Genomic DNA, 14,247 nt, shown 5'->3' with positions numbered 1-14,247 from the left:
AGTGAGATATTTGGATTTAGGTTTTATCTGTAGTCATACCACAGAGGCAGTTAATCTACTCTCAGTAGCTTGAGGATGTGTAGAATATTCAGTGGGTAGCATGAAATAAAAACTTGTGATGTCTGTTCCATCAACCTGCAGAGGAATGGAGTAAAAAAGTAAAGATCTGAGGAAACAGCTGCATGATAATTACCAGTAGATGAGGTCACCCCTACTTCAAACCAGAGAGAAAACATCCAAAGTCACTCTGTCTTTAACTGTGTCAGTCACATTTATCAGCATTAGGACATCTATTTTTTCATGAGGTGAACAGCTTGAACGTGCAGCCATGAAAATAAATGTACTTGAAGTCATCCTTCCTTTCACCTGCACTTCTTGTGCCTTGATAACCACGAGCCAAATCAAAGACCATCTACTAAGGAAATTGCAGCAGCAGCTCAGTAGATAGTATAAATCATCAAAAATGTGGAGCAAGTGAGTGTCTGTGCAAAATTTAATATGGTTAGAAGTTTTGTAGATTTCCATTAATTTTGGAAAGGAGATTGTATAAATGAGCAGAATCAAAAGGACCTGCAGACTGCCAGGAGTGTTTGTATGAGGGAGAAGTTATAATTAATGCTCAGAGAAGGGAGAAGTTATAATTAATGCTCAGAGAATCCTGCAAGAACTCCTCTTTTTTTATATCAAGAAAAAAAAATAACATTCAACACAGAGGGGACAGGTCTGTGTCTTTTTTCTCCTATGCTGCCTATAAACAGGATATGGACTAGGTTAGAGTGAAACTGCTTCTTAATGGTGTGCTTGCTACAGGAATACAAAGCACTTCTTACATGTGATTTTAAGAGATACTGTTTTCATTAGGTACCAGAGAATGCTCCTTTTGGCTATTCAGAGCTGTGTGCAGTTACCTTCTGTGTTGCTTTCAGAACAGGCTGAAGTCCTGACAGCTATTTTCGGTTCCTGCTTTGAAACACTGGATCTGATCTCCAGCTCAAGTGAGATCAATGCAGATGCAGCTTTCTGTACCTGGCTCTCCCTGTAGGCTCTGCAGTTTCCCTTTGTGACGAGCAACACATGTAAAGAGTCTCACAGAGTAGAGTAATGATTATATCATAAGCTAAGGAAAGAACACATTTTCACCAACTGAAACGCAGAATTGTGTGTGGAAGGACTTTAGAAAGATCTGAGTTTATTCTACAGCTCATTCTTACTGCTAGTGTGAATTTTTCTGTTGACCTCAGAGGTGACAGCATTAATGCCCAGCTCTCTTTTCTTCATTAGACATTTTAGATAGGAGACATTGTCCCTGACCTCATATAGATTAAAAAAAGCTTACAAGTAAGGGGATAGACATGGGAGGAAAACTCAGCAAACAAGCTTGTGTGATGTGCTGCATGGTGGCAAGATTCACAACCTCCCTTGCAAATCTTGCAGCAGGCAGCACAACAACATTTAAAATCTATTTTTACCCTGGGCTTATGTAGATACCCTGAGCTGGAAAGTAAAGATCTTTCAAAAAAAAGTTGCACAAAATAAAATAGAAATGAGAGTGGCAATAGTAACTGTCCCTGAGTTCATGATTCCATCCTAAACAGCTGCTGATGGCTAGCAAATAACCAATGACCACAGAACTCAAATAGGTGAAAACATGAAGAAACATTACAACATTTAAGATACTACAAATGTTTGTCTGAGGACCAGTAGAACTACCTATTTCTCCCTGAACAATTTATGTGCACGGAAGGGAATGCACACTTTCATGTCATAGTTAACAACTTGCAGCGTTCAACCATTTTTAACCAAATCCAGGTAATTTGAACTACTCCAAACTCTTGTTGGGTCAGCAGTGGATAACCTTTTTATTTTCACTATGTGGCTACTCTCTAATGCAAATTTGTGTCAAAATTGGAAAGTCAAAGTTCATTACTCAAAACTGAAAGTCCCAGTCAGAAAAATGATGAAATGGAAAACACAACTTCTTATGAAATTGTATTAGAGAGAACAGACTCACTCAATATCCTTAATATGAAGATTGCCAGATTTTATAAGCCTATGGTAATTTTTAAAATATGCTAATTAAATAATACATTGTATCCAATAATCCATGTGAGATAAGTAAGTCTTGTGAAGTGCTCTGGAGGGATTAGGAAAAGGGAGAATACTGATTGCAGCATCAGCCAAATTATACATGGGATGGCGCTTCTCCTAAAGCACTTTCCAGTGGGAAACAAGGTGGGAACACATTAAACCAAATGTTGTGGAGTACTTGTGCATTTGGAGCTAAGTGTTGGCAGGTAGGAGTAATTTTACAGTGCACCAACTTTGCTGATTACTTGTCGCTGCTGCAGAATGACATTCCTGGTGTACTGCTTTTAATTTGCCATTCTGTTTCTTCACTGATTTTGCATGAATTAGCTAATCATAGCAAAAAGCTGGGTTAAAAAAACCATATGATATTTTCTGATGTCAAAAGATTTTTTAAAAACTCTACAATTACAGCTGAATGGCGCACTTCACTGACCTCCCTAATCATCCACCATTTGTGCACTTTGTTACTGCTTTAGAGAGGATGACAACATAAATGCTACCAGTGATTATATATGTACTGGAAATTTGCCCTTTCCTTTTATAGAAAACAATATAAATGCCCTTCAGATGACATTCTCAAGGCCTGAAGACCTACTTTCTTGTAATTAGGCTGAAGCTTTCCTACCTCTTCTGAAATCTAATGAGGTTTCTGACATTGATATCAGTTTCTGGAGTATTTTCCATGGTTGAATGTAAACAGTTTAATCCATTCACTTCATACACGAGTTGTGTGTCACCTCCGTAAAAATGCTTTTTTTACATCAGATCTGCTTTGTTTAGGAAGCAACTCAAGTCAGTAAACAGATAACCTACAAAATAATTTCCCCTTTCATGCACTTTAAAACTGTTATGTTACTTCTGTAGTTTGGTTGCCTTTTGATTTTCTTTGCTCTTCAGTCTGCTGGTGGGCTGGCAGATCCTCTTCATTGTAGGTGAAAAATGGCTTGGGTGGGTACTGCCAGATGGAAGAGGAAAGCTTAAAACCATCTGGCAACAGCAGGGAAATTTGCAAGAAAGATCAGGGCAGGGGCAATGACAGAGATTGCTGAGTGCCTTGCAAATTCCTGCACAGTGTCAGACTAGCCCAGACACAACAAGAATCAAGTGAAAAGCACAGTTTTCAGTGGAAAAAATGCAGTGTGGTGGCCAGCTCTTCTTGCCTCGTGCTGAGTTGTGCAAATATAGGGCACCCTGCGGCACTTTTGCCATCTGGGAAAGATGTTGTTTGGTCCATATAAATAATGTTCAAGTCTCTCTTCTTCATTTAGAACTACAATTTCTTTTTCTCTGTGTCTATTTAAGTAGTCAAAATCCATTTGGAAAATATTCTATAAAGTGGGAAGACATTTCTGTTATGGCAAATATATCACAGAATCGCAGGTGTTGGAAGGGACCTCAAGAGATCACTGAGTCCAAGCCCCAACTAAAGGTAGGTGTCCAGATGGGTCTTAGATATCTCCATGACCTCTCTGGGCAGCCTGTTCCAGTGCTTTGTCAACCTTACCATAAAGAAATCCTTCTGTGCTTTTGTATGGGACTTCCTGTGGTCAAGGTTTAGGCTGTTGCTCCTTGTTCTATCACTACACACCACTGAGAAGAGCCTGGCCTCAAACCAGTTCATTGCTACAGTTACACATAGGTCTTCAAGGGAGAAGGGGCCTACGCTCCTCAAAACATTCAACAAAAGGCTTTCTGTTTGTTTCCAGAACATCTCAGCCCTCCTTGAGCACTTCTCCGTGGTCATATCTCAGGATCCTGCTGCAAGGACAGCAGATAATAATTGAAAGAGATCTGGTGCTGCTTCAAAGAACAGCTCACAGGTGGAGGATCTCAGTAAGCTTTCTAAGATTTCCAGTACATTTTATTATTTACGCAGCTGCAGCTTCATCAGTAAGAAAATCAGAATATTAGGCCTATAAGCTTTTTCAATGATCGATATAGAAAATAAGGTAAATAGTTGCAGCTTCTGTTTACCAAGTTTAAAATGAACTGTGCAGTTCCCATCATATAGGAAAATATGGGATGATATTCTTCCATCGATCTTCATATGCCATCCCACTCTCTGTTTTATCTTCCCTTTAAATGGCTTCCATTTAACTGCCATAATGACTGTATACTATCACTGTTCTGCAGCATGAATTAGACATCTTTGGCATTTTAAATTTGGCACACACAACAGTCATATGGAGACCAAAAACGATTCCAGACTTTGCTAAACAAGAAGATCACTTTTACTTCTTTTTTAAATTAACATTTTTTGCAAGGATAATTATAGTTAGTTTTTACCGTAAATGCTGTATGTGCAGGTTGTAACAGACCTTCCTTGGTGCTAAACTACATATCCATATGTAAGGTGTACCAGCAAAGGATTTAAGCAGGTTTATATGCAGTGTATTGTGGCCAGGTTCTCAATTACTGATGAAAATAAAGAGAAGAAACACATGCTGTCTACTTCCCAGTTACTTAATGATTTGGGGATGTTTTTAGAGCAAAACAACGGTGACACAAAAAAGTGATTTGTGAGGAAATAGATCTTTTTGAATGTTTTTTATTTGGTGAAGTAATAGCTTCTTTGAATGCAAAATAGCAAATGCAATGCTTTGCTAGGGTAGCCTCACCTAGAATGTCTTCCAATCAAATATTTGGTAAGCAACCTAGCATAAAAGTATACTTATTTTTATCCATAGCTGGGCTTGGATTCATATACACTATGAAACATATCGCACGTTCAGTAGTAGTTCTGCTGACTACAAAACTTACTAGACACTAGCAATGCACTGACAAATAAACCGAGATCCACTCAAGATTACTGGAGAAGGTCAGTCAATTCTGTAGTAGTCTAATGATTTTAGACACTGACTGATGTCAAGACTATTTTCTTTTTTTGGAGTCATGGGAGAATGGCAGAATTTGAACACAGAATAGAAAATCAGCTTTTAATAAATGAACAACTAGCAGATGTTGTAAATGTTTGGTTTTTTTTTTTTTTTTTTTTTTTTTGTCTGTTTTCTTTTTGTTTTGTTTTGTTTTTGCTTTTTTTCCAGCATAGAAGAACAAACTGGACCAAATACCTGTCCTTACACCTGGATACTTTATGCCTCATGGAAGAGAAATGCAAAACATAAAGCTTCTGAACTCAGGAGAAGGTAAGGACAAGGTTCTGAACAACCACAATGGCCCCTGCATCCACTGTAAAACATGAATGCCAGATTTTCTCTCTTGTAGACTGAGGAGAAAATGCTTTTAGACTTGAATTTGGATTAGTTTTTCTTCTTTGAAGTGTTAAAATTTTATAAATTCGCAATCAAAAAATTTTAACATTGAAGTTGTCTAAAAATGTTTGCAGTGATGAATATGTATACACTTCAGCAAGAGAGCATGCATCATCAGTACCCATCTGAATATCAACAATTCTCATGAGAAGCACAAGTTTAGGAATGCTACATTTATTTTTCCATTATATGAGCTAGAAAAGAAAAAAAAACTAATTTCATGAAATAGTTACAATGACTCCAGCCTCCAACCTCCAACACATTTTTACCATAATAATAATAATCATCATGGTGCTATCAGAAATGAAGATATTACTGCATTTCTGTAGCCAAAGACAGGAAACGTTATGAAGGTTAAGCAAATTTCCAAGGAAAACTGAGAGGAACTCAGTCTTCTGAGCCTTACATCTTTGACTTAAATAAATGATCTTTCCTTCAGTATAAAAATTCTGACCTCAATTTTTACTCTTCTTGAGGTAGAAGTTTTCTTCATTAAATTTCTAATTAGAAATTATAATTAGAAATACTAATTAGAAATTTATTGGGTAAAATTTTTGAAAGAAACTTTCAGTCTTTAAAAAAAAATTATTTTTGGAAAATAATTCAAGTTTTTCAAAATTGTTCACAAATTCAAGTTTTGCATTTGTGAATAATTTTGCAATTCTTTACTACATATCTCTACAAAGTTATTTACAATGAAAGTGTGTGACATTTTAGGTTGAGATTATCCTTAAAGACAGTATTATTTATACTGTTATACAGCTTAAAAAAAATTACAGGTATTTCAAGTCAGTCAAAAACAACAACAAGCTGTCTCTGTGTTTTGTGAAAGGTTAACAAGCCACAAGTGGGCTCTGTAGAACGGTGGTGTGAAGCTGGTTGCAAGATTGGAGGTTTCCCACATGTATCTGAACACCATGGGATTAAAGGATCTTTAGGTTGTCTAGGGTGATTGCAGGGTAGTTTTTGCTTTAATCATTTTCTTGTTATAGTGAAATTCATCTCCCTACCTCAATGAATTGTAGGGCTGCTCTCAAGGAGTTCTTCTCCTAGTCTGTACACACATTTGTGATTGCCCCAAGCCAGGTAAAATACCTTGCACTTGGGCTTGTTAAATCTCATTGAGATCTCATGACCCCACTTTTCAAGCCTGTCCAGCTTGAATACCAACATGTGAATTACAATTTTTTTTCATCTAGCCACTTTTTTTTTCTTAATTCACATAAAAAGATGTACCATTTAAACAAAGGAAAAAGAAGCGCTAACACATTTTATAGACTGAAGGACATTGATTAATTTAATATTACTTATTTTACTTCACTTCACATGCCAAAAATATGAGCCCAGGCCTCCCCTTAAAAGCAGATGGTAGCAAAGAAAGACCAAAAGAAAAAGTAAAACACGTTAGATATAACCGCTGTACTTCTTACTACCACAAAGTGCTAAAGTCTGAAGATAGTCACGGTGATAGCCACACTGTACTATCTTCAAAACAAATTTACTTTCCAATTCCCCATCTGCCTCTTCTACAAATAACTCCGCAAAAGAGTAATAATACATTCTGTATGTTAGTATGATTGAAAGTTGATAACATAAGAGCTATTTATAAGCCCTCATATTGTGAAAATAGAAAAATCCCTCAGCAGCATTATTTTAAAATCACTTTACCTAATGACTTTTATTTTAGTGTGGCGGCGCTTCATAAATAAAACTGCTTGGATTAGGGGATTATATTAATAAAAATATTAAGGAAATTTTTGGCTCTCAAAATGCAGTTTCATTAAAGCTAAAATTCAAAACTATGGAATAAATCAAATTAAAAAAGCCACAACAATAACTACAAAACCCACTATGATCCCTGCAAACAAATGCAGACTGTCAATGAAAGGAAAAGGCAAAATTCTCATTGTTTGTGGAGTGTTCAAAAAAAAATGTGACTAAGTCTTCCTTCTCTGCACTCTGTGATCTATTCAGTAGAAATTGTACATTGTATTATTTCCTCAGAGAATGTTGCCCCAATTATACATCTAGGGACTGGGTAATTAAATGTGTCTGAGTATGTGCATGGAAGCAGTGGGACGAGCTTTACAAAGACTTAATAAAGGACTCTCAGCAGCAGAACATATGTTTTTTCTTTGAAGGGAGGGCAAAAGGCCAAGATTTGGAAGAAAAGCAGGTTAGACGAAGGAAGACCTTTGTTACCACCTAGAGTCTCCTGAGTTGCAGATTCCTCCAGAGATGTGCACTTTGTATTATCTGCTCTGAAAACTGAGGAATAATCTTCTTCCTTCCCTTTCTGCCAAGCTGCCCAGTACTCAAGGTGACAAATTAGATTTGTAGGTTCTTCTACAAACATTCCTTTCCTAACTGTCTTTCCTGCTCCCCTGAGATCATAGAAGCCACTGGAGAAATTCAGGAGAGCTGGTAGAGTCTTTCTCTGCTGAGGATTTGCTGGCAGGTAAGCTTGAGTTATATGCAGGGATGTGACTTACTGTTCTTAGCACTTGGAGAAACAACAATTAGCACTTCCTATTAAATAAAATATCTGTGCCCAGAAGCCATCAATCTGGTCCCCCCAGCAAGAACAACTCTGAGGTCCTCAATTGTGTCCAGCTATAGGCCAAGGAGGGCAACAACAGCCCCCCTATAACCATCTTATATTTTATTTGTAGTGCTATAATTTCTTCGATTTACAAATTCTGATAATTATTACCATGCCTATCTGCATTGCAGTTCCAGTGACAACAAATTGATGCTGTCTTTTTGCAGGAAATAAGTGAAAATCCCTTCCCTAAGACCATCTTAAAACACAGAAATAAGATGTGCAAGAAGATATAAAGTCAGGTTGTGTGACATTTTCAGAGGCAAATATCAATTTACACCACTGTTCCTCTCTGCAAGCACTGATAAATATTTAGTTTCTGGGCTTCCACAAATGAAAATTATTATTTCTCTTCATGAGAGAACCTTTCATTTATTTACCTATTCTTTTATACTTTTCAAAATGCTTTGATGATGGTCCATCCATCCACTGCTGGACGATTTTGCTGCTATTCCTGTGACTACTGTAAGTCATAATTCAGAAACTGCTGCATTATGCATACGTCCTTCCTCTGTGTAAAATTTTTTTAAGTAAAATTTCAATTAATAAATAGGCTAGCTTAATAAGGATCTTCTCATAATTATTTCACAACAATTGTAGCATATGCATCTAGATATCCTCCAAAGTCATTCTAGAACTGATGTAACTTCCCTGTCATAAAAGTTGTTCTATCCAAAAAGAACTCTCAATTTCTTGTTGACAGCAAAATGTAAGGTACATCTTAGTATACAAAAATACATGAAAGCCTTTTTATCTCTTATAAGGATTTTAAAGATTTCTTTTACTTCTTCTCTTTGCAACTGACTCAGATATAAACATTGTTACACACCACAAACCAAAAACTGAATAGGTAAAAAAATAAAAAAAGGTCAGGCCAGCTTAAATCTTTTTATTATCTCCAAAGATTTAGTTACTTTTGACCTTTTAAAACTGTTAACCTTATTTAGGATAACGTAACCTTGAAATAAAAGGTCATTTTGAATTAAAAGGAGATTTACTGCAGTTAACAAAGGTCAACAGGAATACTTCTACCAAAATAATTCTGTATGGAGAAAATTACTGAGATCACCTGTTTCTTACATGTATATAAATCTTCATGTTTTCTGAGAAAAATGCATCAGTATCTAAATTAAGGAATATTACTACTAGTAAGTTAGTTGATTCATTTTTAAAAAGTAAATCCTGTTTCCACTTTTTCTGGAAGAGCCCTTTTGCAACTGCAGACAGAGCATGTTCCTTGTTCATCTCCATTCTGAGCCTGCTGGAAGAAGCTAATTCTGGAAAGTCTGTTCGAGATGTGAGAATCATCTTATACCTAATTCTCCCAGTTTGAGAATGCTTGTTTAGAGTCTTAACAGAGGATTTCTGAAGATTCAATCTTAAGAGTTCAACAGATCTTATATTAGATCAAGGTGACAGCAGTGAAGAACCATGGATGTTTTCAGTAATTATGTCAGCAAAATCTACAAACTAGAGGTGAGTACAGAACAGAAGTGCACAAAGCATACCTTGATATTAGGTGGGAACCTATTTCAGCTGTGAATGATATAGCCCTGGGCAAGGTAAAATTACTCTTGGAATCTTAAACAGATGCTTTTCCTGCCTTAAGAAAGAAATCTGAAATGGGAGTTCACAGTTGCATCAGCATTGCAGTTGAATGAGACAATTTTTGACAACTCTCATTTTCATCAAAACACGGGATGTAGATTTCCATTGCATTAATTTATGTTTGAAGTAAAACACCTCCTTTAGAAAAAAAAAAACAACATTCAGTGGTGGTGAACCTATATACTTCTTTCTACGTTGCCATAATGGCATTTCTGTTGACTGTAAAAAGAAATGCCCCTCATTTTGCCTCTCTTTTCTAAAATGAACTTAATGTCAGGTTCCCCGAGTCCTTTGCATATTTTGTCTTCTGAATTGAAGTGGTATGTAACAATACATTGTTCCTACTTAGGTATTTACAGATTTTGGCCCTACAAATTCCTTGGTTTCTTTGTTTTTTTTTGGTTTTTTTTTTTTGGTTTTTCATTAGACATATATTTAATCATTCCTTAAGAAGTCCTGTGTCTCTTCTTTGGACCACCTCCAGTTTGCCAGTATGCTTCCTCAGTTCTGATGAATGGGATAGAGCACACTGAACTGGTCGTTTTTGCCCTGACGCCATAACAAGGATTAATACTACCATTACGTCACAAATGCCATATTTCTTTCTTCATTTTTGAAAACTTCTTAAACAGAGAAGTAATGGTAATTAAAAAGCCACAGGAAAGACAACAGACAAGTCTTATTTATCAAGTATTTCTCCTGATTTGAAAGTGGTACTTGACATGGTTAAGAGCCAAGAATAGTTGAAAGTTACATGTTCCCAAAATGCAAAAAAAATAGCACTTATAGAGATTTTTGATTTTTTCCATTACGTCTTTCTTCTACAAATAGCAATTTCAGTGTTGCCACTTCTGTTGACGTTATTCAGAGCAAAGCAGGTAGTCCTGGGAATTTTTTCTCTCAGCTCAGTAAAACTTTTATGCAACATTTCTCTTAAATTATTTATCTACTTTCAGTAGCTGTCAAAACAGATTTCATTTAACACTAGTCTACCAAAGACTTTAAATGTTGCAGGTGCATAGCTCTCGTATACAATACAAAAATTTCAGTTGGTAGGGAAGCAAAACAATGTGAAACAAAACCCTGCAACCATAAAATACATTTTATATTTCCATAGAATTATTTTTTTTACGTTGTTAGCCTCCATATCGTGCAGTAGATTTTCTTTAGCTTTTGAAGAATGTTTGGTGTAAATCTAGTACAAGCAGGTAACTAAGAACTGACTGTATTATGGAGTGCAATTCCTATATCTTCTTGACAAAAGTAGTTCATCTGCTTATTTATAAGACTATGCTTCATTGACTTCCTGTATTAAAAAAAAATCCAGCCAAGAAAAATTGGCTTATTTTCAAACTACAGCGTTACTGGGAGTATAGACCTGTAACCATTCTCTGATGTGTTTCCATAATTCTTTTACTACAGTTGTATATCAGTGTACATCTATAGATTTATATTATACCTCCAGATATATGAGCTTCAAGTTATCTTGGTAGACACACAGTATTTAAGCTATGCATCTTCCCAGTGCCAGGAGTCAATTAAAAAAAAAGACTGCTTCAGGATTCACTATTGGCAACAAATCCTGGGGTCCTGCCAGGCCTCAAAGAATTGATTGAGATGGTTGCTTCTTCAGTAAAGTCGTAGAATCATAGAATGGCATAGGTTGGAGAACACCAATCTATAGTTGCATGAGCCCTCCTTTTACATCAGCCAGTTTCTTCAGGACCCTGGCTTGCATGTCATTTGGCCCCAGAGACTCATACACATTCAGACTCATGAGGTGATCTTGAACTTGCTCTGTACTTACGCTGGGAGGGATTTTTCTCCCTCAACCTCCACTTGAAATTCTGGGACACAAGAGGTGTGGAAAGCCTGTCTAGCCTTGAAGACTGAGGCAAAGAACTTGTTAAGTACGTCAGCCTTCTCCATATCTGAGGAGGCCAGTTCTTAATTTTCATTTATCATAGGGGGTACATTCTCTTTTGTCTGTTTTGCCCCGTGTATCTAAAGAGTTTCTTCTTATTGTTTTTCACATCCCTCATTAAGACCAATTTCATCCATGCCTTGGCTTTCCTGACTCCACCCCTGCATATCCATCCAGCATCTCTATGTTTTTCCCAGGCCACTCCTTCCCACTCTCACTGCTTATACTTTTCCTCCTTTTTCCCCTCAGCCTGACCAGCAGGTTCCTGCTCAGCCATACTGTTTTCCTGTCTTGTCTGCCTAACTTCTTATTCTGAGGGATGGAGAACTCTTGTACTTTCTGAAAGTCATACTTAATGTGCTGCCAGCTCTGTTCTATTCCTTTGTCCCTAAGGACAGTTTCCCAGAGGATCTCATCCAGTCATTCCTTAAGCAGTCTAAAGTTTGCTTCCTTGAAGTTCAAGGTCCTGATTCTGCTTTTTGCCAGGCCCGTATGTCTGGATATTGTGAACTTGACCTGGGCATGGTTGTGGCAGCCCATGCTGCATCCAGTCTTAACCTATTCCATGTTGTTAAGTACGAGGTCCAGCAACACTTCACTTCTGGTGAGTCTGTCCAACACCTGAACCAGAAAGTTCAGTGGCCTCCAGGAGTCTCCTGGATGTCAATCCTTCCAACCATCCTCTGAATCTGCCAGTTTTTTTAACTGATTGTGCTTAGTGATTTTATCATTCTTACCCTAATTTTTATTTATTTATTTATTTATTTATTAGGAATGCATATTACATAATTTTATCTTAGAACATGTGCAATTCTTCTGGAACCCCTTTTGAGCTGACATCAAAGCACTCAAAGACTTGAGCTCAGCACAGCTCCTGACAGGTTACATTTGCACCGAAGTTTTCATTTCTGAGATCAAGGCACTGAAAAGTAACAGTGAGTAGATCAGTGCCTTTGTTCTTCCATGAAATTTCTTCTGGCCACCAAAAGACAGGCAGAGGACTAGATAAGCAGAGACAGATAGGCAATATCAGCACTAGGACAGAAAGGCCTCTGTTCAGAGAAAGCAGCAGATTTCTGAAGGGTGACAGCTGGTGTCAGCTGGGTTTATCTGAGCAGCATTCACCTCCTTTGCAGTTTCCACCTACTTCTAGTAGCCTGTTGCAAGCTTCAGGACAAAATCATTCTATCTGAGCCAGCCAAGCAATTATTATGCTGTCACCACATTGCCTCTAAGGGCAATGTGACAGGGCTTTAGAAGAGGCAGAGATGTGACCTCCTGGTGCTTTGTACTCTCTTGGAGCAGAAGCAGCCTGACTAGCCTACTAAGATTAAGCAGCACCTGCACAGCCCTAGGAAATCTCAATTTTGCTGATGTGCTTTGTGAAGCTAAGGAAAATGCAGGATGTTGTGCTACAGGGCTCTTAGCTGAACTTCCCTAAACTAAAACTACATGGAGTATCTACTGAGCAGCTACAGCAAAAGCAAAACAATCAGACATGTTGGCTCTTCTGCTGGAAGAAACTTTCTTTGAAGAGAAACTGAAGCTTCAGCTTGTTAATTTATATTGTCATCTGAGGCTTGAAGAGTCAGTGGTAACAATTCATAATCACTTGGTTCACTGTGCAGCAAAGGAAACATTTGGTAAATTGATCTGAAAATGAAACAGGACTCTAACACAGACATCAAGGATGGAAACAAGCCTTGGGAGAAATGCTGAGATTTGACAGAGCATCAGGATCTGAACTTTTTTCAATTACAAAAAGGACTGAAACCTTCAGAAATCTGGAGCATCGCATTTTAGTTCAAGGAGACAGTGGAGAAGAAGAAAAATGGTAGTGAGAATATTCCTTCTTTCCTGGCATAATTGAGCAGAGAGAGAAGAAGGGATACAGAAGGAAGTAAGCAAGTTCACCTACTCCTCCTGAGCATCTGCCATACTCTGCAGCTGCCACTGGGGTATGAACTGACTCAGAACAGTCTACATACACTGTCTAATAGTTTACATATGTAATCAACAAATAGAAAATACTTCTTCTGTCACGATTATTATTTTTCTATCTATGGAGCAGGAATTGCATTAACACATCCTTTTTATTTTTCGATGAACATTTACAGAAGTGACTTTTCTTTCTGAAATGTTTGTGGAAGTAAATGTACTTCCATGGCAACAAGATCTGATGTTCCCACAATCACCTTGACATTATTTTATGAACACATCAGGCATCCAATACAACAAATTAAACAATAGCAATTACTAGTTGGAAATGAAAAAAGCCACATTCTTAGAAGGTGATTGATGGCTATGAAATTCAGCTCTGCAGCAATCAGAAACTAGATTCATCTTTTAGAAACAGGAGCTCCTATCTAGGCAAAATACATGCACATTGTTTTGATCTTGACTTAACAAAAATGTCATCAGCTGAGAAAAAAATAACCCTTAAAATAAAAATCTGTCTAATGTTGCAATCCAAGGAAGAATGATTGCTATTCACAGTCGCATTTGTCTTCTACTAAGCAGTACTTGGATATCAACGGAACAAAGAAATGTAAGAGTTTGACTAGATTTTGATTTTGTTAAAACTCCAAGAATTTCATATTGCACAGAGTGAATAACTGGCACAGTTTGTTTGCATACAATTTTTTGATTAGAACAGCTGTTTGTGAAAAATATTGAAACCACTACCAAAGTAAAGTTGATTCAAATACTTACATTATTATTTTCAAGGTAAAAAACAACTGGGTTCTTACTTT

The 14,247-nt window shown here is 37.1% G+C and overlaps 1 protein-coding gene across 1 annotated transcript in view; it reads right to left on the bottom strand.

Moving 5' to 3' along the window:
• The window catches only part of GABBR2 (gamma-aminobutyric acid type B receptor subunit 2), a 441,895-nt gene that overhangs the window by 36,071 nt on the left and 391,577 nt on the right, over positions 1-14,247 (bottom strand). The window lies entirely within an intron of this gene.

This window comes from Tympanuchus pallidicinctus, unplaced genomic scaffold, assembly GCF_026119805.1.
Source record: "Tympanuchus pallidicinctus isolate F22 unplaced genomic scaffold, pur_lepc_1.0 scaffold5, whole genome shotgun sequence".
Lineage (NCBI taxonomy): Eukaryota > Metazoa > Chordata > Aves > Galliformes > Phasianidae > Tympanuchus > Tympanuchus pallidicinctus.
The sequence above is the reverse complement of the archived record's forward strand: the minus strand, read 5'-3'. Positions and strand labels throughout refer to the sequence as shown.